We start from the raw sequence: 26,267 nt of genomic DNA on the forward strand, positions 1-26,267 counted from the left end.
ATCCTATTTTAGATGCCAGAAGCTGAATACAAGCTCTCTTTCTCTTTCCACTCTGTTCCAACACCCCCTTCCCTGCTTAGAATTCCCCCTCCGCCTCCCCCGACATGCATGTACAGACAGGCCCATAGGGAGAAGGCCATGAACAAACATGCAAATGAGGAAAGCACCATCCTGTTCTTGAAAACATTAATATTATGAGCTAGAACATTCACTGAGTGGGATCTGATAAGGAGATCGGCCTGCAGACAGGACATTGCTGGGAAGGGGTAGAATCCAAGGCTGAGCATTTCAAGGAGCGCTGAAGGTGTCTTTAGCTACCATCCCAGTCTGACCCAGGGCAGGCACTGGCAGACCTCTTGGGCTCCCTCCCGCCCGCTAAGCAGGGCTGAACATGCAAGTTGCGACTGCAGCCACGTGGCTGCCACACCTATTCCGCTGGCCTGCTTCCTGCCTCCAGCCCAGAGCTTTCCCGTCAGCCACTTTGTTGTCTGTGTCTTTGTTGATCCTCCTCAATTTCCTGACCATGTTCCATCGGTGAGAATTTTATTTTTAAATGACTTTTAAATATTTCATCCCGGACAATTTCAAACAAGTATCGAGTGTAGTATAATGCACGCCCATGTACTCAGCACCAGATTCAACAATGATCAACTCTTGGCCAATCTTGTTTCATCTATGTCGCCGCCTTCCTACTCTTCCCCCCTCCTCCCAGAAGGAAACCTCAGGCATCATATCATTTCTGGAAGCTTTTTAATATCCCCATGGCAATTTGCCATCTCACCTAAATGGCACTAGCCCTTCACTCAATACCTAGACTAGATCCTCAGACAGCTGTAAGCAGCTCAGACTTTGTAACTCTAATTCCACTCACATGTCATCTCTCTAGGATTTTAGCATAAATCTTTAGTAGTTAGAATAGTAATCCCAAAATGTATCTGAACAAAAAAATATCAGTGCACCAATGACTTTAAAAGAAGTCAATGCTTCTTCTTTTCTTTTTTTTTTTTTCAGGAAATAACTTTTAATTTTATACTGGAGTAGAGTTGATTAACAATGTTGTGTTAGTTTCAGGTATATAGCAAAGTGATTCAGTTATACATACATATGTATCTATTCTTTTTCACATTCTTTTCCCATTTAGGTTGTTACATAATATTGAGCAGAGTTCCCTGTGATGTACAGTAGGTCCTTGTTGGTTATCCATGCTTCTTAAAGCACTTTAAGGGAATTCCCTGGCTGTCCAGTGGTTAGGACTCTGCGCTTCCACTGTGGGGGGCAGGGGGTGGGGTGGGTTCGATCCCTGGTTGGGGAACTAAGATCCCGCAAGCCACGTGCTGTGGCCAAAAAAAAAAAAAAAAAAAGATTAAAGGTTGCTTCTCTTTAGTAGTGAAAAGTCCCACCCTCCTCCTCCCCACAACTTCCCCTGTGCTATTTACCTGATTAGCTTGCTTAGCAAAACCTGTTTGCATAGGTAAGTCAAAAAGCTGTCTACCCAGCTCTGGTCTGAGTGAATGAGGTTATATATATTTTTGGTAAGTTTCCCTTAAAGTGGAGAGAAAGTACATATAACTTGAACCAGCTTTTCAGCTCTAGCTAGTTAGGAAGGCTAGGACTGCAAGGAAAATCAGAGAATGACCACTTCATTTTGCAGACAGTCTTAAACTTGCTCCTGCACAGGGAGAGATTTTACTGAGAGAAAATTATACTCTCTGCTCTTTCTCAGTGCCTTCTCCAATAGAGACTGTAACATGAGAGTCAGTAATAAAAGCCTGGACTCTCATTTCCCATAGTGTAGAATTGGCTCCAGCTTCACCACTCACTTATGCCAAAGAATCACAGAGGCTTGCTTTTTGCTGAAACATTCCAGTGTTCTTAGGATGATGAGCATATCAGCTTTGCGGTGACCAAGTTCAGAGCATGCTACCCCAAAATATGGTGCCATATTGAATATTTTAAGCTGAAGGAATTTGAGAAACAGTAGGTGCAGGAGGGACTCGTTGACCTTCCCCTAAAGCAGGTCTTATGACCTTTGTGTAGAGCTGCCTTCCCTGTACTCAGAGGAAAGGAACATCATTATCTCCAAGAAGGAGGGACTCCAAGAAAAATCCAAATGGACAGGCCTTGCTTAGTTTCCCCAGTTTACTCTATTACACTCATACCCATTTGTCTATCACATTTCCCCAGAACTTTCCACTCTTCATACAACCTAGTATACAAATACTCAGGTTTAACCATTTCTTTGGGTCTTCATTTCCCTATGAAGGCTCAGTGTTGTGTAAAACTATATTAAGTGTGTATGCTTTTCTCTTGTTAATCCATCCTTTGTTGCAGAGCCCCAGCTGAGCACCTAGAAGGGTAGAAGAAAAAGGTTTCTTCTTCCCTACAGTAGTTTGTCTCTAAATTCTCTGTGTAACATTTGCCAGCCTGATAGCAAGTGGTCCCTGTATCTTTGCAGTCAGAAAATGACTACACAGGTGAGTTGGCCTAAGTGTTTAGTGTTAAAATATGACATATTCACAAACAGCCTTGTAGGTTTAAGTGTTGAGTGTTGCCAATATTTTGGCAGATAGTCAACAGTTTTCCAAAACATTTGCAGGCAAATATTTTTATCGCTAAAATTGCTCAGAATGAAATATGAGGTGCTCATTCAGAAATAGCATTATATGAAATGATGACTTTATATATTAATGAACCATGTTGGAGAAGTATATTTTCTCTCATTTATAAGGAATTCCCATTTAGTTTTTCACCTAAGATTTTTTAAACTACTATGTAAAGGTCAATTTCCAAATCTTAACTTCTATTTCCTTTTTGAATTATTTAGTAGCTTTAGGACCAATTACGAATTTGATTCCTGAAATTTTTTTTTTAGAGCTAGGAGTTTTGGTAAATATTTAAGGTGATTGCTAGGAGAGAACATGAAGATGGTTTGGTGAAGCCCAAATCTCTCACCTAATGGATGAGAAAACTGGGCCTTCCAGAAGTTCACGCTGCCAGGAAAGAGGAAGACCAGCTTTGCAATCTGCATATCCTGACTGCCATCAACTCTACTAGCCCCCACATTCTGTTTTTAAAACATGATTTCTGGGTGGTTTCAGCGTGATTTTATAGCTCAGTTGCCCTTTAGCTAACTTAAACTAGGATTACACGCTAAAATATATTTAGGTTGTCTAGGATTCCCTTCCCTTTATGGAAATAAAATGTGACAGAGCCAGCAATCATTGAAACAATGGAAACTTAGGGTGGGTAGAGCCAAGTTCATACCTCTTATGTTCCCTGAGCACTTGGACTGAGAGAAAGGATCTCTATCTACTTCATTTGGGTTCTTTGTGAAGGGGGAAGATAGTGGCCATCATCCACCTTCATGGTGAAGTTGAGCCCGTGCTGAGCTGCTGATAAATAATGAGCCAGCGCTGAGTGGTGACTGTAAACGGGAGTGCGTGCCTGGGGTGCCGTGAACGCTTTACCTTATGATCTTGTGATCATAGACTCTGGTTAAAGTCAGGGCTGGAAGCAACCAGAAGGAATGTCTGTTAGAATTCTCTTATTGTACAGATAAGAAAAGTAAGGCTCAGATAATGAGAAGTGGTCCTACAATGAAATACAAGAGAGAATGGAGAAGAGCTTACAGAGTGAGCAGGGGAGACACAAAACAAGAACTCAGACAGAGCACGAGACTCGTTTCTCAGGCTCCAACTGCTCACCTTATATTAGTGCTTCTCAACTCAGCGGGCATCCACTTCCCGTGACACCAGCTGGTCTCGGTTGACGTGGGTAACTTAAATCACATCGAAGGCCATTGTGAGAAAGAAAGGCATTCCCTTTCCAATGCTCTTCCAAATCCCTCCGATTTGTTCAAGGAAGTTTCTCTAACACTTGCTGATCTCCCTTTGCCCTTAGGCTCAAAGCCCAAAGGCAACACTAGCTGGTTAGAGTGTAATAGATAACAGTGTTGTTTAAAAAAAAAAAAATTATGTTTATTCTACCTTCAATTTGTGACAAACAATACTGGTTTTCTATTTATGAAAAACTTCTTCTTAAAATAAATGAATTAAGATAAAAATTGAGTTTATTTGCAAAAAAATCTCTAGCAAAAATAGTACATGTGGCATGAGGTTGAGGCAATATGGGAGAGATGTGGGTGACAGGATTGGGAACACTACACTAAATAGATAAAAATGGGTCTAAAGGGCAAAAGTGGACTTTGACACTGATCAAGTGACAGATATGTGTGCAAGAACTAGCTCAGAACTTTAAGGAGCTTAAAATATATTTGAGAAAAGAATACACATAATGAAATAAAATAAAAACATCCAAGCCCAAATGGTGAGCAGTCTGGGAAATCCCCATCTTGCCTCTTTTTCTGCCATGGAAGGGACATAGTTGCTCTAAGCACATGGAAAAGAGAGACTCCCTTTCAGCTGGACATAGGGAAGATGTCAGGAGGGAGGTAAGACTTTATCCAAACCTAGAAAAGTACAATTTAAAAAATTGAACAGGAGAAGAGAGAGTATTCCCAAGAGAGCTGTGGTATCCAGCAGATTTCTGAGGATTCTACATAGAGGCTATAATCCATATTTTACTTTTCACAATGATTTTTTAAAACTATTTTTTTAGTTTATATACTAACAATAAAATACCTAGGAATAAATCTAAGGAGATAAAAGACCTATACTTGGAAAATTATAGGACACTGATGAGAGAAGTTGAAAACAACACAAGCAGATGGAAAGATAGCTCATGCTCATGGATTAGAAGAATTAATATTGTTAAAATGACCATAATACCCAAGGCAGTCTACAGATTCAATGCAATTCCTATCAAAATACCAATGGCATTTTTCACAGAACTAGAACAAATAATTCTAAAATTTATATGGAAACACAGAAGACCCTAAATAGCCAAGACAGTCTTGAGAAAAAAGAACAAAGGTAGAGGTATCATGCGCCCTGATTTCAAACTATACTACAAAGCTACAGTCATCAAAACAGTATGGTACTGGAACAAAAACAGACACATAGATCAAAGGAACAGAAAAGAGAGCCCAAAAGTGAAGCCACCCTTATATGGGCAATTAATCTATGACAAAAGAGGCAAGAATATACAATAGGGGAAAAGACAGCCTCTTCAGTAAATGGTATTGGGATAAACAACAAGGTCCTACTGTTTGGAACAGTAAACTATATTCAGTATCCTGTGATGAACCATAATAGAGCAGAATATAAAAAAAGCATGTCAAAAAATTTTTTGGAAAAATTTTCAGCAATTAAATAAATAAATAAATGGTTTTGGGAAAACCAAACAACTACATGCAAAAAAATCAAACTATACTACTTTCTCACACCATATACAAAACTAAATTCTAAATGGATTAAAGACCTGACACCATAAAACTTCTAGAAGAAAACATAGGCAGTACATTCTTTGATATCAGTCTTGGTAATATATATTTTTTCTTTGGACATGTCTCCTCAGGCAAGGGAAACAAAAGCAAAAATAAACAAATGAGACTACATCGAACTAAAAAGCTTTTTCACAGCAAAGGAAACTATCAACAAACTGAAAAGGCAACCTACTGAATGGGAGAAGATATTTGCAAAAGACCTATCTGACGAGACATTAATATTCAAAATATAAAAAGAGAGGTGGAGTCAAGATGGTGGTGGGGGAGGATGCTGAGTTAGCATCTCCCTACAACTAGGGCACCTGCCGGCCACTGGTGGGGGACTCTGACGCCCAAGGAGATGGAAGGAACCCCAAAGTGAACTGGTAGGACATAGGGGGACTGAGCATGGAGGAGAAGTGGAGGCCAAAAAGGATCGGCGCCCCTGAGACCAGGGAGATCAGGAGAGGCAGGTGGGAGGGACTCTTCGGGAAGAGGGAGAGGAGCGGAGGGCAATCACCTGTCCCACTCGGGATGGGGAGCCTGCTGAGCTCCCAGGCCGGTACCCCCCTCCAAAGCCCCATCCAGGCTACATGGGTCCTGGGGGCATTGGAGGGAGGTTATGGAGATCAGGAGAGGCAAGCGGGAGGAACCATCCAGGAGGAGCGGGAGAGGAGTGGAGGGCGATTGCCCTGCCCACTCGGCCTGGGGAGCCTGCTGAGCTCCCAGGCTGATCTCCTGCCCTCGAAAGCCCCCTCCACATCATGTGGGTCCTTGGGAGCATAGGAAGGAGGCCCAGGGGAGAATAGGAGAGGCAGGTGGGAGGGGCCCTCCGGGAGGAGGGGGAGAGGAGCAGAAGGCGATTGCCCCACACACTCGGGCACGGGGATCCTGCTGAGTTCCCAGGCCGGTCCCCTGCCCTCCAAGACCCCCGCCAGGCTGCGTGGGTCCTTGAAGGCATAGGAGGGAGGCTGGGGAGATCAGGAGAGGCAGGTGGGAGGGGGAGGAGAGGAGAGGAGGGAGTTTGCCCTGCCCATTCAAGCCCAGGAAGCCTGCGGGGCTCCCAAGTGAGGTCCCCTGCCCTCTGAGACCAGGGGTGGGGGGCATGCCTGGGCCCCTTCTGTTCCTTGAGCCTAAGCCCCGCCCCCCCAGCCCCCAGGGCCTTTTCCAACCCTGTGGGTCCTGAGCATTTGCCCCACCCACCACCCAAACCTCACCCCTGCTTAGGCCCTGACTTCCACAGCCAAGACCTTCCCTCCCCGCTTTTTTTTTCTTTTCCCTCCTCTTTTTTACTATTGTGGTGCTGATGTACCTTCCGGTTGTGGATTCATCTATATTTTTGTTTTTATATTCTTCCTAACATATCTGTTAGTTTCCTAGTCTAGTTTTATTTTTTAATTTGTTATTTTGTTTGTTTGTTTGTTTTGGTTTTTTTGCCACCTCAGGCGGCTTGTGGGATCTTGGTTCACGAGCCCGGGGTCTGACTGAAGCTCCTGCAGTGGGAGCTCTGAGTCCAAACCATTGGACTAACAGAGAACCTCAGACTTCAGGGAATATTCATAGGAGTGAGGTCTCACAGAGTTCCTCATCTCAGCACCAAGACCCAGCTCTCCCCAATAGCCTACAAACCCCAGTGTTGGAAGCCTCAGACCAAACAACCAGTAAGACAGGAACACAATCCCACTCATTAAAAAAAAAAAAAAAAAATGAGACGGCCAAAAAAAAAATGTCACAGATGAAGGAGCAAGGTAAAAATCTACAAGACAAAATAAATGAAGAGGAAATAGGCAATCTACCTGAAAAAGAATTCAGAGTAGTGATAGTAAAGATGATCCAGAATCTCGGAAATAGGATGGAGGCATGGAATGAGAAAATACAAGAACTGTTTAACAACGATCTAGAAGAACTAAAGAACAAACAGAGGTGAACAACATAATAACTGAAATGAAAAATACACTAGAAGGAATCAATAACAGAATAACTGAGGCAGAAGAACAAATAAGTGAGTTGGAAGACAAAATGGTGGAAATAACTGCCGAGGAGCAGAATAAACAAAAAAGAATTGAAGACAATATCAGAGACCTCTGGGACAACAGTAAATGTACCAACATTCGAATTATAGGGGTCCCAGAAGAAGAAGAGAAAACGAAAGAGTCTGAGAAAATATTTGAAGAGATCTTCCCTAACATGGGAAAGGAAATAGTCACCCAAGTCCAGGAAGCACAGAGAGTCCCATACAGGATAAAAACTAGGAAACACACACCAAGACACATATAAATCAAACTAACAAAATTTAAATTCAAAGAAAAAATATTAAAAGCAGCAAGGGAAAAACAAAACGTAACATACAAAGGAATCCCCATAAGGTTATCAGCTGATTTTTCAGCGGAAGCTCTGCAGGCCAGAAGGGAGTGGCAGGATACACTTAAAGTGATGGAAGAGAAACACCTACAACCAAGATTACTCTACCCAGCAAGGACCTCATTCAGATTTGATGGAGAAGTCAAAAGCTTTTCAGACAAGCAAAAGCTAAAAGAATTCAGCACCACCAAACCAGCCTTACAACAAATGCTGAAGAAACTTCTCTAAGTGGGAAACACAAGAGAAGAAAAGGACCCACAAAAACAAACCCAAAACAATTAAGAAAATAGTAATAGGAACATACATATCGATAATAACCTTGAATGTAACTGGATTAAATGCCCCAACCAAAAGACACAGACTGGCTGAATGGATACAAAAACAAGACCCATATATATGCTGTCTACAACAGACCCACTTCAGACCTAAGGACACATACAGACTGAAAGTGAGGGGATGGAAAAAGATATTCCATGCAAATAGAAATCAAAAGAAAGCTGGAGTAGCAATACTCGTATCAGATAAAATAGACTTTAAAATAAAGACTGTTATAAGAGATAAGGAGGGATACTACATAATAATCAAAAGATCAATCCAAGAAGAAGATATAACAATTATAAATGTTTATGCACCCAACACAGGAGCACCTCAATACATAAGGCAAATGCTAACAACCATGAAAGGAGAAATAGATAGTAACACAATAATAGTAGGGGACTTTAACACCCCACTTAAACCAATGGGCAGATCATCCAAAATGAAAATAAATAAGGAAACACAAGCTTTAAATGACACAGTAGACCAGATAGATCTAATTGATATTTATAGAACATTCACCCAAAAGTGGCAGAATACACTTTCTTCTCAAGTGCACGTGGAACATTCTCCAGGATAGATCACATCTTGGGTCACAAATGAAGCCTCAGTAAATTTAAGAAAATTGAAATCATATCAAGCATCTTTTCTGACCATAACGCTATGAGATTGGAAATCAGTTACAGGAAAAAAAACTGTAAAAAACACAAATACATGGAGGCTAAACAGTGCATTACTAAATAACCAAGAAATCACTGAAGAAATCAAAGAAGAAATAAAAAAATACATACAAACAAATGACAATGAAAACACGATGACCCAAAACCTATGGGACACAGCAAAGGAAGTTCTAAGAGGGAAGTCTATAGCAATACAATCTCACCTCAAGAAACAAGAAAAATCTCAAATAAACAATCTAACCCTACACTTAAAACAACTAGGGAAAGAAGAACAAAGAAAACCCAAAGTCAGTAGAAGGAAAGGAATCATAAAGATCAGAGCAGAAAGAAATGAAATAGAAATGAAGAAAACAATAGCAAAGATCAATAAAACTAAAAGCTGGTTCTTTGAGAAGATAAACAAAATTGATAAACCCTTAGCCAGACTCATCAAGAAAAAAAGGGAGAGGATGCAAATCAATCAAATTAGAAATGAAAAAGGAGAAATCACAACTGACACTGCAGAAATAGAAAGGATTATAAGAGACTACTACAAACAACTATATGCCAATAAAATGGAGAACCACGAAGAAATGAACAAATTCTTGGAAAGGTACAACTTTCCAAGACTGAACCAGGAAGAATTAGAAAATATAAACAGACCTATCACAAGTAATGAAATTGAAACCGTAATTAAAAATCTTCCAACAAACAAAAGTCCAGGACCAGATGACTTCACAGGTGAATTCTATCAAACATTTAGAGAAGAGGTAACACTGATCCTTCTCAAACTCTTCCAAAAAATTGCAGAGGGAGAAACACTCCCAAATTCATTCTATGAAGCCACCATCATCTTGACATCAAACCAGAAAAAGATATCACAAAAAAAGAAAATTATAGACCAATATCACTGATGAACATAGATGCAAAAATCCTGAACAAAATACTAGCAAACAGAATCCAACAGCACATTAAAAGGATCATACACCATGATCAAGTGGGATTTATCCCAGGGATGCAAAGATTCTTCAATTTACGCAAATCAATCAATGTGACACACCACATTAACAAATTGAGGAATAAAAACCATATTATCATCTCAAAAGATGCAGAAAAAGTTTTTGACAAAATTCAACACCCATTTATGATAAAAACTCTCCAGAAAATGGGCATACAGGGAACGTACCTCAACATAATAAAGGCCATATATGACAAACCCACAGCAAGCATCATACTCAATGGTGAAAAACTGAAAGCATTTCCACTAAGATCAGGAACAAGACAAGGATGTCCACTCTCACCACTTTTATTCAACATAGTTTTAGAAGTCCTAGCCACAGCAATCAGAGAAGAAAAAAGAAATAAAAGGAATACAAATCGGAAAAGAAGAAGTAAAATTGTCACTGTTTGCCGATGACATGATACTATACATAGAAAATCCTAAAGATACCACCAGAAAACTACTAGAACTAATCAATGAATTTGGTGAGGTTGCAGGATACAAAATTAATGCACAGAAATCTCTGGCATTCCTATACACCAACAATGAAAAATCAGAAAGAGAAATTAAGGAAACACTCCCATTTACCAATGCAACAAAAAGAATAAAATACCTAGGAATAAACCTGCCTAAGGAGGCAAAAGACTTGTACTCAGAAAACTATAAAACACTGGGACATCCCTAGTGGCACAGTGGTTAAGAATCTGCTTGCCAATGCAGGGGACATGGGTTTGAGCCCTGGTCCGGGAAGATCCCACATGCCGTGGAGCAACTAAGCCCATGCGCCACAACTACTGAGCCTGCACTGTAGAGCCTGCGAGCCACAACTACTGAGCCCATGTGCCACAACTACTGAAGCCCGTGCGCCTAGAGCCCATGCTGCACAACAAGAGAAGCCACCGCAATGAGAAACCTGCGCACCACAACGAAGAGTAGCCCCCACTCACCACAACTAGAGAAAGCCTGCAAGCAGCAACGAAAACCCAACACAGCCAAAAATAAATAAATAAATAAATACATTTAATTTAAAAAAAAAAGAAAACTATAAAATACTGATGTAAGAAATCAAAGATGACATAAACAGATGGAGAAATATACCATGTTCTTAGATTGGAAGAATCAATATTGTGAAAATGACTATTCTACCCAAAGCAGTCTACAGATTCAATGCAATCTCTATCAAACCACCAATGGCGTTCTTCACAGAATTAGAACAAAAAATTTTACAATTCATATGGAAACACAAAAGACCCTGAATAGCCAAAGCAATCTTGAGAAAGAAAAACGGAGTTGGAGGAATCAGGCTCCCCAACTTCAAACTATACCACAAAGCTACAGTAATCAAGACAGTATGGAACTGGCACAAAAACAGAAATATAGATCAATGGTACAAGATAGAATGCCCAGAGATAAACCCACGCACATATGGGCACCTAATTTACGACAGAGGAGGCAAGAACATACAATGGAGAAAAGACAGCCTCTTCAATAAGTGGTGCTGGGAAAACTGGACAGCTACATGGAAAAGAATGAAATTAGAACACTCCCTAACACCATACACAAAAATAAACTCCAAATGGATTAAAGACTTAAATGTAAGACCAGACACTATAAAACTCTTAGAGGAAAACATAGGAAAAACACTCTTTGACATAAACCACAGCAAGATCTTTTTTGACCCACCTCCTAGAGTAACGGAAATAAAAAGAAACAAATGGGACTTAATTAAACTTAAAAGCTTTTGCACAGCAAAGGAAACCATAAACAAGACAAAAAGACAGCCCTCAGACTGGGAGAAAATATTTGCAAATGAAACACAGACAAAGGATTAATCTCCAAAATATACAAACAGCTCATGGAGCTCAAGAGCAAAGAAACAAATAATCCAGTTTTAAAAAATTGGTGGAAGACCTAAATAGACATTTCTCCAAGGAAGACATACAGATGGCCAAGAGGCACATGAAAAGATGCTCAACATCACTAATTATTAGAGAAATGCAAATCAAAACTACCATGAGGTATCACCTCACACTGGTCAGAATGGCCATTATCAAAAAATCTAGAAACAATAAATGCTGGAAAGGGTGTGGTGAAAAGGGAACCCTCTTGCACTGTTGGTAGGAATGTAAATTGATACAACCACTATGGAAAACAGTATGGAGGTTCCTTAAAAAACTAAAAATAGAACTACCATATGACACAGCAATCCCACTACTGGGCATGTACCCTGAGAAAACCATAATTCAAAAATAGACATGTACCACAATGTTCATTGCAACACTATTTACAATAGCCAGGACATGGAACCAACCTAAATGTCCATCGACAGATGAATGGATAAAGAAGTTGTGGCACATATACACAATGGAATATTACTCAGCCATAAAAAGAAATGAAATTGAGTTATTTGTAGTGAGGTGGATGGACCTAGAGTCTGTCATACAGAGTGATGTTAAGTCAGAAAGAGAAAAACAGATACCGTATGCTAATGCATATATATGGAATCTAAAGGAAAAAAAAAGGTACTGATGAACCTAGTTGCAGGGCAGGAAAAAAGAGGTAGACATAGAAAATGGACTTGAGGACATGGGGTTGGAGGGTGAAGCTGGGGCGAAGTGAGAGTAGCATCAACACATATACACTACGGAATGTAAAATAGTTGGCTGGTGGTAAGCAGCAGCATAGCACAGGGAAATCAGCTCGGTGCTTTGTGATGATCTAGAGGGGTGGGGTAGGGAGGATGGGAGGGAAGCTCAAGAGGGAGGGGATATGGGGACGTGTATGCATATTCCTGATTGGCTTTGTTGTGCAACAGAAACTAACACAGTATTGTGAAGCAATTATACTCCAATAAAGATCTATTTTTTAAAAAAACCTAAAAAAAAAAATATATATATATATATATATATAAAGAACTCTTATAACTGAACATCAAAAAAAACAAGCAACCTGATTAAAAAATGGGCAGAGGATCTGAATAGACAGTTTTCCAAAGAAGACATAAGATGACCAATAAGCACATAAAAAGATGCTCAACATTACTAATCATCAGGGAAATGCAAATCAAAACCACAATGAGATATTGCTTCACACCTGTCAGAATGGCTATTATCAAAAAAAAATACAAATAACAAGTGTTGGTGTGAGGACGTGAAGAAAAGGGAACCCTTGTGCACTGTTAGGGGGAATGTAAATTGGAGCAACCAATATGGGAAACAGTGTGGAAGTTCCTCAAAAAATTGAAAATAGAACTAGTGTATGATGAAGCAATTCCACTCCAAAGAAAACAAAAACATGAATTTAAAAAAATATATGTGCCCCTATGTTCATTGCAGCATTATTTACAAAGCCAAGATATGGAAGCAACCTAAGTGCCTATCAATAGATGAACGGATAAAGAGGAAGTGGTGTACATATAGACAATGGAATATTACTCAACCATAAAAAAGAATGAACTCTTGCCATTTGCAACAACACGAATGGACCTAGAGGGCATCATGCTAAGTGAAATAGGTCAGACAGAGAAAGACAAATACTGTATGATTTCACTTATACGTGGAATCTGCAACATAAAACAAATGAACAAACAGAATCAAACAGAAACAGAGTCATAGATACAGAGAACAGGTGGTTGCTAGAGGGAGTGGGTTGGGGGAAGGAGGGAAATAGGTGAGGGAGATTAAGAGGCACAAACTTCCAGCTGCAAAATAAATGAGTCATGAATATAAAATGTACAGTGTGGGGAATATAGTCACTAATTATGTAATATGTTTGTATGGTGACAAATCATAACTAGACTTATCATGGTGATCATTTTGAGATTTATAGACATAGCAAATCACTATGTTGTGTAACAGGAACTAACGTAGTGTTATAGGTCAATAATACTTCACAAACAAAAAAAGTCATAGAAAAACATCAGATTTGTGGTTACCAGAGGCGGGGGTGGGGAGAGGGGGGAAATTAGGTGAAAAATCAAAAGGTACCAACTTACAGTTATAAGATAAATAAGTACTAGGGATGTAATATACAACATGATAAGCATAATGAACACTGCTGTGTGTTATATATGAAAGTTAAGAGAGTAAATCTGAAGAATTCTCGTCACAGGGAAAAAAATACTTTTCTCTATTTCTTTGATTTTGTATCTCTACGAGATGATGGACGTTCACGGAACTCATCGTGGTCATCGTTTCATGATGTATGTAAGTCAAATCATTATGCTGTACATCTTAAATTTACACAGTCCTGTTATGTCAATGATATTTCAATAAAACTGGAAGAAAAAACTCGTTTTTTTTAGAACTGTCAAAGCACACACTCACATATACTCCAACGTGATAGGAACAAATTTAAACATAATGGAGACTGCCAATGTGTTAACTGTGCCAAAAGATTAACCTGTTTTGTGCTGACCTCAGTTTCTTTATTAATATACTTATGTAAATAACATGTAAATAAGGCACCAAGAATAAAAATGAAATAAAGTTTATCCCTAATATGCAATTCAAAATAAATTTGGTTCTTTTAAAACTTTGAGTAAATAAGTGTCAGGAATGAGCACTGAGATTTTTGAGTTTCTTTTTCTTTGTATCACTGAACATTTCATAATGTTATACTTGGAAAGTATTTTCTATGAACAGCAAAAATTGTGAGTGGTTGAGAAAGCTGTCTATTAACACATTCAAAATTAAACAATCACCAAAAGGATTATGAGTTGTTCTTAGATATTTTACATGCTTTGACTTCAAAATGGAAATTTCCTATACCTCTACTCTCAAGCTTCTGGCAAACTTTCCGTAAGTGTATCCTGAGGTTGCAAAACAAGCTGTTAAATTTTTCCCATTTGCAAAAACTTAACTGAATCAAATTTTTCTTGATACCAAACAACAGCAACAACAACAAACTCAGAAATACACAGTATTCCGATTCAGTCAGTATTCATTGTTTTTCTTAAGAAACAAAATCAATCCTGGCTATCTTATATGAAAATTGTAAAGCGATATCTATTGCAAGAATACTGGGGGCTCAGCAAATCAACAGGGAGATGATGAAATTTACCTTGGGAAACAGTCAAAAGCCAAGGGAATTCAGGAAGGTGAGACAACAGGAACCCAAGCAGAAATTCCACTGCACACCATTGCCACTGGGATCACCTCCAACAATCTACGTTCCTGTGATACTTGCTCAAGATTTAAATTCCCAGAGGAAAACACCCAATTGGCTGAGGCTAAGTCATGTGATTCTGTTCAGGTTAACGAGGGGCATATGGCTCCTTTCATTTCCATAGTGATAAAGTCACCAACTCCCACAAGTGTACACAACAGAGGCACCTCATGAAAGGTGGGGTAGTAATAGAAAGTAGAGAGGGTTGGATATTGGACTGCCGCAAATGACAATTATCCACTACAGATGGTGAGGCTGATAAAAGACTGACACTGTTAACCATAACTCCCAAGTTCAAAGTTGTATGTTCATCAGGCTCAGCTAACTAATTCCTAGATCTTGGTCTCTGGTACCGTGAAACAGGTTCCGTGGAGAAAAGACTGATTTTTCCAGGGACTGGAGCAGGTTAGGTACAAGGTGGGCCAGGAAGAGGGCTGCCCCTGGGTATGTGGGACACCAAGCAAATCATTTCTGCAGGCTTTCTGCCTATATAAAAATTTTGATTAGAAAATGTATCACAAAACTCACGAGAACATATAGGATTTATCGTTATATGATCACATACAGGATTTATCACTAAATGTTCAGACTAACTGATAGAGAAGTTATTAACTATGTGTTGACTGTTCAAACACTACCCGTGGGGTCTCTTCCTGGTGTCCAGGCATCATCCCTTCCTGTACTTTACTGTCAAAAGCACTATCCTGGGCTACATTTATATCTCTCACCACGAAATAAAAGGTAGCAACACTTTTATTACTCACAATGCCATGGCGCTTCAGAACCTGTTCCTATTGAAACAATACAGATCTTCTTGCCTCTGCAGGTCTCTAGTACCATTTACTCATGATACTGCATCACCCATTGAGCAGCCCGTGAATGCAGACTTGCAGTGACTCAATCAAAGGTCGTTACTGTGCTTTGTGGATCATTTTCATGATGCCCAAAGTATGCAGGAAACATAGACTAACTCTTTTCTGGACATGTTAAATTTTCCATTCTGAATTTTACAGCCTAAATGTGGAATAACATGTCTTCCAACCATGTCATCTTTTGAACTCCCCAGGCCTTAATCACTGCAGTCCTGGAATTCACTCTCTTTCAATGACCACCCCTGCCTTACACACACCACCAAGTGCAGGGAGGACACAGGAGGAGCTCATGGGTAGAGTGAAAAGAGCAGTACCATTTATGCAAGAAATGTGTATCCCGCCTCGAGCACAGCTTAAGACTCACCTGGAGGGCAAGAAACAACACAGAATGGAAAGGCTCATTGGCATTGTGGAGTGTGGAGTGAAGAATTCACTTTAAGCAAAGAGAGGGCTGGCCTTTACCCTCGGCTACTGGGAGGTGATCTCCCGGCCCCTGGAATGTCCTGCCTGATGGGATGTCTTTATCTGCCTGGGAGCCTTGGCCAGACAATCCAGCAGTGTGACCTATGAAGGAGGCTTTGTGCCATGCCATATCAGCTCTGATCTGAGAGGAACTAGAGGCTAAAGGTATTAGCCCAGCTTCCAGGAAGGCTGGAGACTAAAGGTCAGTCACGTGGGCAGGAGATGCTTGAGCCCCAATAAAAACTCTAAACACCAAAGGCTCAAGTGAGTTTCCCTGGTCAGCAGTCTCTGTATATTGTCACACGCTGTGGCTGGGAGGAGGCCGCGCTGTCCGTGACTCCACAGGGAGACCAGGACTCTGCATTTGGACCCCTCCTGGGCCCTGTCCTACATGCCTCTTCCCTTCACTGACTTTAATTTGAATCCTTTCCCTGTAATAAACCGTAACTGTGAATGTAACAGTTTTTGGTGAATTCTGTGAGCCCTTCTATTGAATGATCAAACCTGAGGGTGATGTTGGGAGCACCTCCAAAACTTGCAGCTAGTGGCAGAAGGGATGGGAGTCTTGTGGGGGGGCTGTTCTCTCAGACTGTGCAGTTCAACTAACTGATTACAGAGCAAGGGTCTCAAAAACCCTCTTCAGGGAGAGGCAAGGCCCGCGTGCTGTAGATCAAAACATGGACAGGTGAGAGCTGAAACCCAGGGCCATACTCAGGCTCAAGTCCAGGGGCCTGCAGTGGACAGTAGGCAGCCCAGAGCCCTGTTCTCATCCTGTGTCCAAATGAGTGAGAGTCACCCCAAATCAGCACGTCAGCGCCATGCTGCTGGCCCAATCTGGAGTGATCTCCTGAAGGAAATAAGGGGAGGGCAGACTGAAGTTGGGAAAGGGCATTGAAGGGAAATAATGAGACAGGGTGCCCCACCCACATAACACTGCTGGCTCCGGCAGGTCCCAGGAGCCAGAGGAGGACCTCGAAAAGTTCAAGGATGACTGTCTGAAAGCACATGGCCTCCTGAGGTACTGGCCCAGAGCTTGACAGAGCCTGAGAGCTGAACCAGCCTGGAACATTTCTTTAGCCAGAAAATAAGGAAATACTCCAAACAGTGAGGGGCGTATCACGGGGATACAGAAGCCAGCTTGAAGGGTCTCCCACTAGCCAAATCTGACACAATCCAAACACTGAAATGATTAAACACAATAACAATTTATAAACCATTGAAAAAAATAGGAATTCGTCAATTCATACATACAGCTAACAGACAGGTGGATGGATGGATGGATAGATAGACAGATAGATAGATAGGAGAGAAGGGGGAGGGGCCTCTCTTTTGTTTACCAGGGCTACAGACCAACTGATAAATGTGGAGGGAGTATTGGAATTAAACATGTCTTCCCCAAATCATCATTTTGCAAACACCTAGGTAAAGACTGGAACAGGCAAGAATCATGAATGAATGCTAAATCTAGAGGAACCTTTTGATGAGGAGCAGAATATTCGTATGGTCTTAAAGTGTCTCCCCAGAGAAGGTGTCTTAGTTACAAGGGAGGAAGAAAGAAGTTATCATACAGTGGAAACATCAGGCAATACCTAGACTGAGCGATCAAAATGAACATCACTGATGAGGAACAGATGGGTATCACGTACTTCCACATAGGATGCTCTGAGAAGGTCACAACATCTTCTGTGCAGTGCTCTGGCCAAGGGTACATAACCTGCATCTATCTCCACAGAAACATCAGACAAACCCAAAATGAGGAGTGTCCTATTTTTTTAAAAAAAGACATAGGGGGAACTGAATTCTTTAAAAATGTTAATGGTGTAAAAGACAAAGACAATGGAAATACTCCACATTAAAGGAGGCTAAAGACATAAAAACTAAATGAAATAACTGACCCTGGACTGGATCGTGTAGTGGAGGGGGAGATGTCATAAAGGACATTATTAGGTTAACTGACAAAATTAGAGCAAGGACGGTAGGGTATTGAATCGATGTAGGTTTATCAAGTTGAGAAATGTATTATGACTGTTTAATAGAATACCCCTATCCTTGGGAACACATTGAAGTATTTACAGATAAAGGGGTCACCCCTATATATAACCTGTCCTCAAATCCTTCAGAAAGAAATTATTTGTGTGTCGGGGGGGCAGGTGGGGGGAGAGAATGGGAGAAAATGACAAAGCAAATAGGGTATAATATTTATAATAGGTGAATCATAGAAAATGATTTACCAGTATTCTCTGTATTTTTCCTTTTGCAAGGTTGACATTTTCTTCCAAATAAAAAATTAAATTGTTTTTGTATTCATCAAAATACCCTTAATCTCCTCACTGATCACCTTTATTATAAATAAAAATTACTAACTCATAATTAAATATCTATCTTATGAAGTTTGTGCAAGATTTTGTTAATCTGCTTTAAAACACAAAAGGTTTGATATCTATTGATGTAAAGGCATAATCCTGGAGAAAATATGTTGAGATTCTATTGCAGTTGGCTGTAAATGCTGGTTTCAAAGAGCATTCAGGCGCATTCAGACCCACACACGTACAAACACTTGTATAGATTCCCACATACTAAATGCATTACGGAGAGAAACACAGAGGGCAACAGAAATTGTATGTGTAGCATTCTTAGAGTCAAAGATGTGGGAAAATCTATGACATATTATACAATTTTCTTGCCCAGGTATGAATATCTTAAACTAGCCCCCAAAAAAGTTTCTTATAAAATAAAAGTTTCTTATAAAAGGTCCCTAAAACAACCCATTTCAACCTTTAACACAGCAGTCCCCAACCTTTTTGGCACCAGGGACCAGTTTCGTGGAAGACAATTTTTTCACGAACGGGGGCGGAGGTACAGTTTCGGGATGATTCAAGTGCATTACATTTATTGTGCTCTTTATTTCTATTATTATTACATTGTAATATATAATGAAACAATCGTACAACTCACCATCATGCTGACAGGAGGCGGAGCTCAGGTGGTAATGAGAGCAATGGGGACGGGCTGTAACTACAGATGACGGTTTGCTAGCTCGCCCGCCCACCGCTCACCTGCCACTCACCTCCTGCTGTGCGGCCCCGTTCCTAACAGGCCATGGACTGGCCCCTGGGGTGCAAGCCAAGGTAGCCTGGGAGCAGTGATTCTCAACCCTGGCCGCTCACTGGCTCGCCTGGGGAACATTCCAATTTCCCAGATGCCCAGTTTGCATGCCAGACCAATTACATCAGGTGCAGGTATCAGTGTTTTCTGTCCCAGGTGATTCCATTATGCAGCCAGGGTTGAGCTCCACTGCCTTAGAAGGATGTTTCCTGGCACCGGTCTCTACTCTGTATGGCTTCCATCTCCCTCCTGCTCACCACAAAAGCACTGCTGGCAAGAGCCTGCACTGGAAGTTTCTGAAGAGTTCTCCTACCCACCAAGTGAGGAGAGATCATCTCAAGCCCACCTCATGTGTCCTAATTGTTTGTTGAGTCCGAACTAGTAGCCTACCCTCACACAACTTCTGGGGGCACTGTTCACCCGTATTTTATGTTATGGGCCTTCCTAGAAACTCCCAGTGATGGTGCCAATTAAAGTTGGGCAACCGGTTAGCCATGGTTCAAGTGTTGGCCCAGATTAGAAGAATAATTAACTCATATTCAGCTTCTCTCGGAGAAGAAACATGCCAGTGTTCCACCAACTGGGGTGTAGCATGAGCTCGGCCTGACTCATCCACACGAGGGTTCTTGTGGAGTTTCTACGTTACTCCCTCCTCCATGAGTTCCAGCTGACATGTGTGGGGTGGGCTCCACAGGGAAGGTAGTGAGTGACAGGCACGGCTGCCTACGTGATGGGTGCCAAGAGGCGCTGGAAAAATACCCTGATACCCCCAATATCTTACTCACTAACTTTGGGCTCCATCTTTCCATCACTGGCTTCCTCTTTGGTTAAGGGTAGATAGCTGTAAAAATGAAAATGTGATCTGGGTAGAATCTAAATAAAGGAATTAATCATTTTGGTACAATCGGTTGATGATATTAACCATTGTAGTTAGTGGGACTCTGGTGGGAATGGGAATACAAGAGGTGTGTTTTTGATAAGAGGCATGGAAGAGGGGAGAACAATTTTATTCCCTGTCATTTTGCATGAGAAGAAATTTGGGGAGTTCTTGTGGGCATGGTGGGAGCGTGTGGATGGGGAAGGATGAAGGAGAAGAGGGGACCAAGAAAGAGGAATATAAAAACATTCATTACTTTACCATTCTGTCCAGAGCCATCCTGACTACAAAGTCTCTCATTTATTCAATAAGGAATTTTTGAACCTCTGTTTAGCAGTGTTTTAAGTGCAGAAGATAAAAGTAAACAAGACACACCCCTTTCCTTGAGTAGTTTGCAGTTTAGGGTCAAAGATGACCCTAAACTGCAGGGTCATTTTAGGATGATTTAAGCTGCAAGTATTAGAAAGCCAAACTAAAAATGTCTTCAACAATAGGGAATTTGTTCTCTCTCTCTCTCTCTCTCTCTCTCTCTCACACACACACACACACACCACAAACCTCCCAAAATCTGGTTTGGCTGTTCTAGGGTTAGTTAATTCAGCTGCTCAACAATGTCATTAAGGACCAGGTTTCTTCCATTTTTCTCCTGTGTTATCTTCAGTGTCTTCACTTCGAGCTCACTCTACTCACACTCATAAGATGGCTGCCATAGCTCCAGGCATTGCTGGCAGACCCCACAATATCCAAGACTGTTACTTGCATGGATATCTTTTCTTTTCAGAGTGAAGAAGCTTTCCCAGAACCACACAGCAGACATGGCTTCATGGCTTGTTAGGTGTGATTGCCTTCAATCATGATTTACCTGAGACATGGGGGAGGAAATGGATATCAGAACTGAATCAAGGCCTGATAAGTATGAAACAATAGATTATTGTGACTTAATTTGCGTTTCCCTGTAGACTAATGAGGGGAAGCCCTATTTCATAGGCTTATTGACTATTCATATTTCCCCCTTCTAGAATGACCTGCTTATTCCTATGCATTCTCTTCAGATAAGTTTATCCTTATCTTATTGATCTGTAGAAGTTCTTTAAATGCACTGGATACTAATCCTATGTCACTTAATGCATTATAGTGGCTTCTTCCAGAATGCCTGTCTTTTCTATGTATTTTCTATGTATTATGATTGTAAGAAATTTAAATTTTTAATTTAGTCAAATATATTAATGATTTCCATTAGGATTTGTGTTCTCATATGTTGTTGAGATATTTTCCTATATACTCATCTATAATTTTGTTTTTGAGATTTAGGCTTTTTATGTACCTGGAATTGATTTCTATACGTGATAGCGATCCAATTTTACTTCTTCACATGGATAGATGATTCTCCTGGGGCTGTTTATTGAATGGGCCATCCATTTTCCAAGGATTTGTAATTCCTTCTCTGCTGCAAACCGAGTTTCATATATGAGTAGATTTGTCTCTGTTCTCTTCCATTAATTCTATATTTCTAACCCTTTCCTCTTCCTTCTGGATTTTAAGATCAGCTTGTCAGAGCCAGGGAAAATCCTGTGGAGATTATTATTGGAACTCAATTTAATTTATATATTACTTCGGGAAGGGTTTCCATCTTTACGAAGTTCTATCTTCTCATATATGAGCATGGTGTATCTTCACTTAGGCTTTTTTGCATCAGTTAATTATGGGTATAATTTTTTTTTCCATTACAATTTTGTTATCTTTGTTTGAGATTTATTCCTAGGGACCTTATAACTTTCACTGCGATTGTCAACAATATCTTTTTTCCCCCTAAATATATTGTCTAATTGATTATCATTGGTATCTGTGAATACTATTGACTTTTTAAGTTTAATTTTGATTTTTATCATAGTAGTAAATGATCATTTAAGTGAACTTAAATAATCTAATAGTTTCACAAGGCTTATAACAAAAACACTCCTCCTTTCTCTTCCCTATTTCTGTTCTCATCAGGGGTGATTTTACTCCCCAGGAACATCGGTAATGTCTGGAGACATTTCTGATTGTCATGATTAAGAGGGGGGATACTAATGGCATATAGTAGGTAGAAGCCAAAGATGGGACAGCCTCTTACAACACAGAATTATCTGGTCCAAAATATTGATAATGCCAAGGTTGAGAAACCCTGTCCTATTCCATTCAATCACTCTCTCAGCTGTTTCTTTGTGTATTTAACCTCCAGATTTCTAAATAATTTTTAAAACTACAGCGTTCTCCTTTTCTCTTTTTTTGTTTGTTTTGTTTTAAAAAACATAGAGAATGGACTTGAGGACACAGGGAGTGGGAAGGGTAAGCTGGGACAAAGTGAGAGAGTGGCATGGACATATATACACTACCAAGTGTAAAATAGATAGCTAGTGGGAAGCAGCTGCATAGCACAGGGATATCAGCTCGGTGCTTTGTGACCACCTAGAAGCGTGGGATAGGGAGGGTGGGAGGGAGACGCAAGAGGGAGAGGATATGGGGATATATGTATACATATAGCTGATTCACTTTGTTATACAGCAGAAACTAACACAACATTGTAAAGCAATTATACTCCAATAAAGATGTGAAAAAACAAAAAGTAGCTCTCACTAGTTTATCCTCAAATCTCTGCCAAAGATGAACTCTACCAATATGTTGAAACACAAACATATAAATAAACAAACATTTATATAAACTAGCATGTGCTTTTGTTCTTAGGGACAACCCTTCACCCTCTTGCTTGCTCTCTAAGACTGCTATAGAGATACTAGCCTGGGACCACCCTTCACCATAATCCTGGGAATTTGTTTCATTTCTTCCCATGTTGGATCACCAGTTTGCTGGATCCCATGTCTTGTGCTTTTGTGCTTTCTTCCTTCATTTTGCTGCAGCAGAAGCTTCAGTGTTTTTGCAAGAGACAAATTTCTTGACTCCTGGATTATCTGAAAATTTTCTTATTCTACACTCACTGTCATTTAAGATGGATAATTTGGTTGCATATAAAATTCTGGACTGGAAATGATTTTCCTTTAGAATTTTGAAGGCTTTGCACCATTGTCTCCTGGCTTTCAGTGCTGCAGATGAGAAATCTGATGAATTCTTGATTCCCAATTCTTTGTATATTATTTCGTTTCTTCTTTGGAAGATTTTGGGGATTTTTATCACATAGGTTCTGCATCTTCATGATCCTAGATTTTGATGTGGATCTTTCTCATTTATTGGTCTAAATACATGCAGGCCCCCTTCAATCTGGAAATTAATGTCCTTCAGTTCTGGAAAATGTTTTCTTCTTTCATTTCTTTAATTTTCTCTGATACCTTGTTTTCTTTCTGGAACTCCTATTTTTCAAATTAAGATTCTTATCTTTTTTGGTATCATGAGCCCTTTTTCACAATAATATTTTTAAATGCATAAAATAAAATGCCTAGGATTATAAAGGAAAACATTTATGCTGAAATACAATTAACAAGACATCAAGAAATACATTTGTCATATAGTAGTAAAAGAAAAAACAACCCACAGGCCTGAAATGAACTTACTCATGCTAGGCCATGCCACCAAACCAAGGCTTAATACCTAATCTAATTGAAGCTTCAGCTTCCCCCAGAAATGTAGTCTTAACTGGTCAGTCAGGAATTTTGTGGTCAGCACCAATGAGGTCATCTGTCACATGGGCCCTCTCCATCCCCCACAGGAAGATGAGGTAACCCACCTTACATGAGCCCTTTTTCCCCAAAAGGGAAAATAATCTGAAATAATCCTTTTTTTCTGTTTATAACTTCTTTGTCCTGCCTTTAAAATCTTTCCCTCTCTGTCACCCTTTGGAGCTCCCCTCTACTTGCTAGATGGAATGCTGCCTGGCTCACGAATGGTTCAACAAAGCCAATTAGATCGTTAAATTTTACTCAGTTGAATTTTGTTCTTGAACAACAGTTACATGTGTGCTTAAATAACAAGATCTAGCAGCAAGTTTAATAACTACTGTGAATTTTAAAAGTAGTAATGAGTGCACACTAATTTCAAAATGTCTGTAACAACTGCTCTATGATTTGAAAATATCTGACTTGGTGACAAGGTTGTGAGACTACAGTGTTTTGTTGCTTATATTAATAACAGAAGGAAATGCTATCTGAGGAAATGAGGACAAAGACAAACCCTTAATAATATCCATTCTAGAAAAAAAAATTAAACACTTTATGAATCAGAGAGTGAGGAATAATTCTCTACCTCACTGTGTGGGTTTGGAGTATAAGTGAGAGTTATCTGGTATGAATGCAAAAGGAAGATTTGTAGAAGCTAGTTTGGGATGGTTCAGTGAAGGGGGGCAGCCCAGCTGATGCCCCGAAGAGCTGGTTTAAAGGGATAATACTGAACACAGGAAAATTATTTGTATGAAACTGTAACCAAGCAAAGGGCTCGGGTGCCCAGAGCACAGAAAGCCAAGCACTGACAGTGGTAGTCAGCTGCAGCATAAGCAGGGCACCAAGCAAGGGAGTAGGAGATGAGCTTCACATTCACTCCAACTTGGGCTTTGAATTAAGGGTTTTCAAAGGGGAAGAACAAAGAGGTTGGGGTTAATCATCATCTTGTGACATTTTTGTGATGTTTCTTAATCATAGTTTTGGGAGTCAGGATGTCTCCGGTTTATGACTCCCTGGCCAGATGGTCCATGGCTTGGGGGTCTAGGAGCTCACCTTGCCCTGGAGAGACAACCTGAGTTTGCACGTTAATGATGACATCTGTAATAGCAATTTTAGTACATTAGTGATGTTATCGACTACAGCAATTTTAGTCATCTAACTCCGGTTGATCAGTGTTCATTTAGCACAGGATTGCTCTCAGAGGGGACAAGGAGGGGAATAAAGTTTTGGCTAGAGGGATTAATCATGAACTTGGTAAGGGAACTCGGTTTTAGAGGGATTTGGTTTCAAAACCTTTTTAAAAATGGGGATAAGAAGAACAAAATGGTGGTTAGCCTTGTTTTAGGTCATTTATCCCTTTAAGAAGCTGTGGAAAGACCTTTACCCTAGAAAAGCCGAAATGCAGAGCCACATCAAATTTTGTATAATTTCAAATCGTCCATGGAATCCTTGAAACCAACTTATAAATTCTTAGCCCTATGCATTCTCAGGGTTCCCTGAGCTTCAGGATAAGAACACCTGACTGGGAGTTAATGAGAACCTAAAGAGTGGAGTTTATTTGGTCAGGACCATAAACACTTTTCAAGAACAAAGTTAAGCCAAACAAACACGAAGGACACTAATAGAGATTGCTAAATCAGGAGCTGGAGCTGAGAGGAAAATAGCAGCTATCCCAGGGTGTCATGGAGATGCTTGAGGAGTATCTCCTGAATTGGATTGCTGTTTATATTTAAATTGCATTGCTTTTACTCTTTTTGGTCTAAGAAAGACCCATGCCTTGAAAATAGTTACTAGTTCTAGAACATAAGATGACCCCAAGGCTGGGAAAGGAAAACAATAAGAGGTTAAATTCAACTATTCTTGTAGGAAAATCCCAACTCTTCCATTTAGTACTTGTGGCTTCAGTAAAGAGAGCCCATTTAAAATAAATAGATGATTACATTTGACAATAGATCCTAATTGATTAGGACCTCAATTAAGTAATGGAGTAATTACTATTGTCTGGGGAATTTGAGCTGGACTGTCATGACACAGAATTAAAGCATGATACGAGAAGAAAAGAATTTTGAATAATGTGACCTTCAGGTTTGAGATGTTTTGACAAGCTTATTATCTTTAAAAATCATTTATCGGGCTTCCCTGGTGGCGCAGTGGTTGAGAATCTGCCTGCCAATGCAGGGGACACGGGTTTGAGCCCTGGTCTGGGAAGATCCCACGTGCCGCAGAGTGACTAGGCCCGTGAGCCACAAATGCTGAGCCTGCGTGTCTGGAGCCTGTGCTCCGCAACAAGAGAGGCCGCGATAATGAGAGGCCCGCGCACCACGATGAAGAGTGGTCCCCACTTGCCGCAACTAGAGAAAGCCCTCGCACAGAAACAAAGACCCAACACAGCCGTAAATAAATAAATAAATAAATAAAAT

The 26,267-nt window shown here is 40.2% G+C and overlaps 1 long non-coding RNA gene across 5 annotated transcripts in view; it reads left to right on the forward strand.

The window, feature by feature from the left end:
* The window catches only part of LOC309639989, a 73,048-nt gene extending 46,781 nt beyond the window's left edge, over positions 1-26,267 (forward strand). For all 5 annotated transcript variants that reach the window (XR_014251961.1, XR_014251962.1, XR_014251963.1 and 2 more), the window contains one exon: positions 1-26,267. This exon is cut by the window's left edge. This is a non-coding gene — a long non-coding RNA (uncharacterized lncRNA).

This window comes from Balaenoptera physalus (assembly GCF_965194825.1).
Source record: "Balaenoptera physalus genome assembly, chromosome: 12".
Lineage (NCBI taxonomy): Eukaryota > Metazoa > Chordata > Mammalia > Artiodactyla > Balaenopteridae > Balaenoptera > Balaenoptera physalus.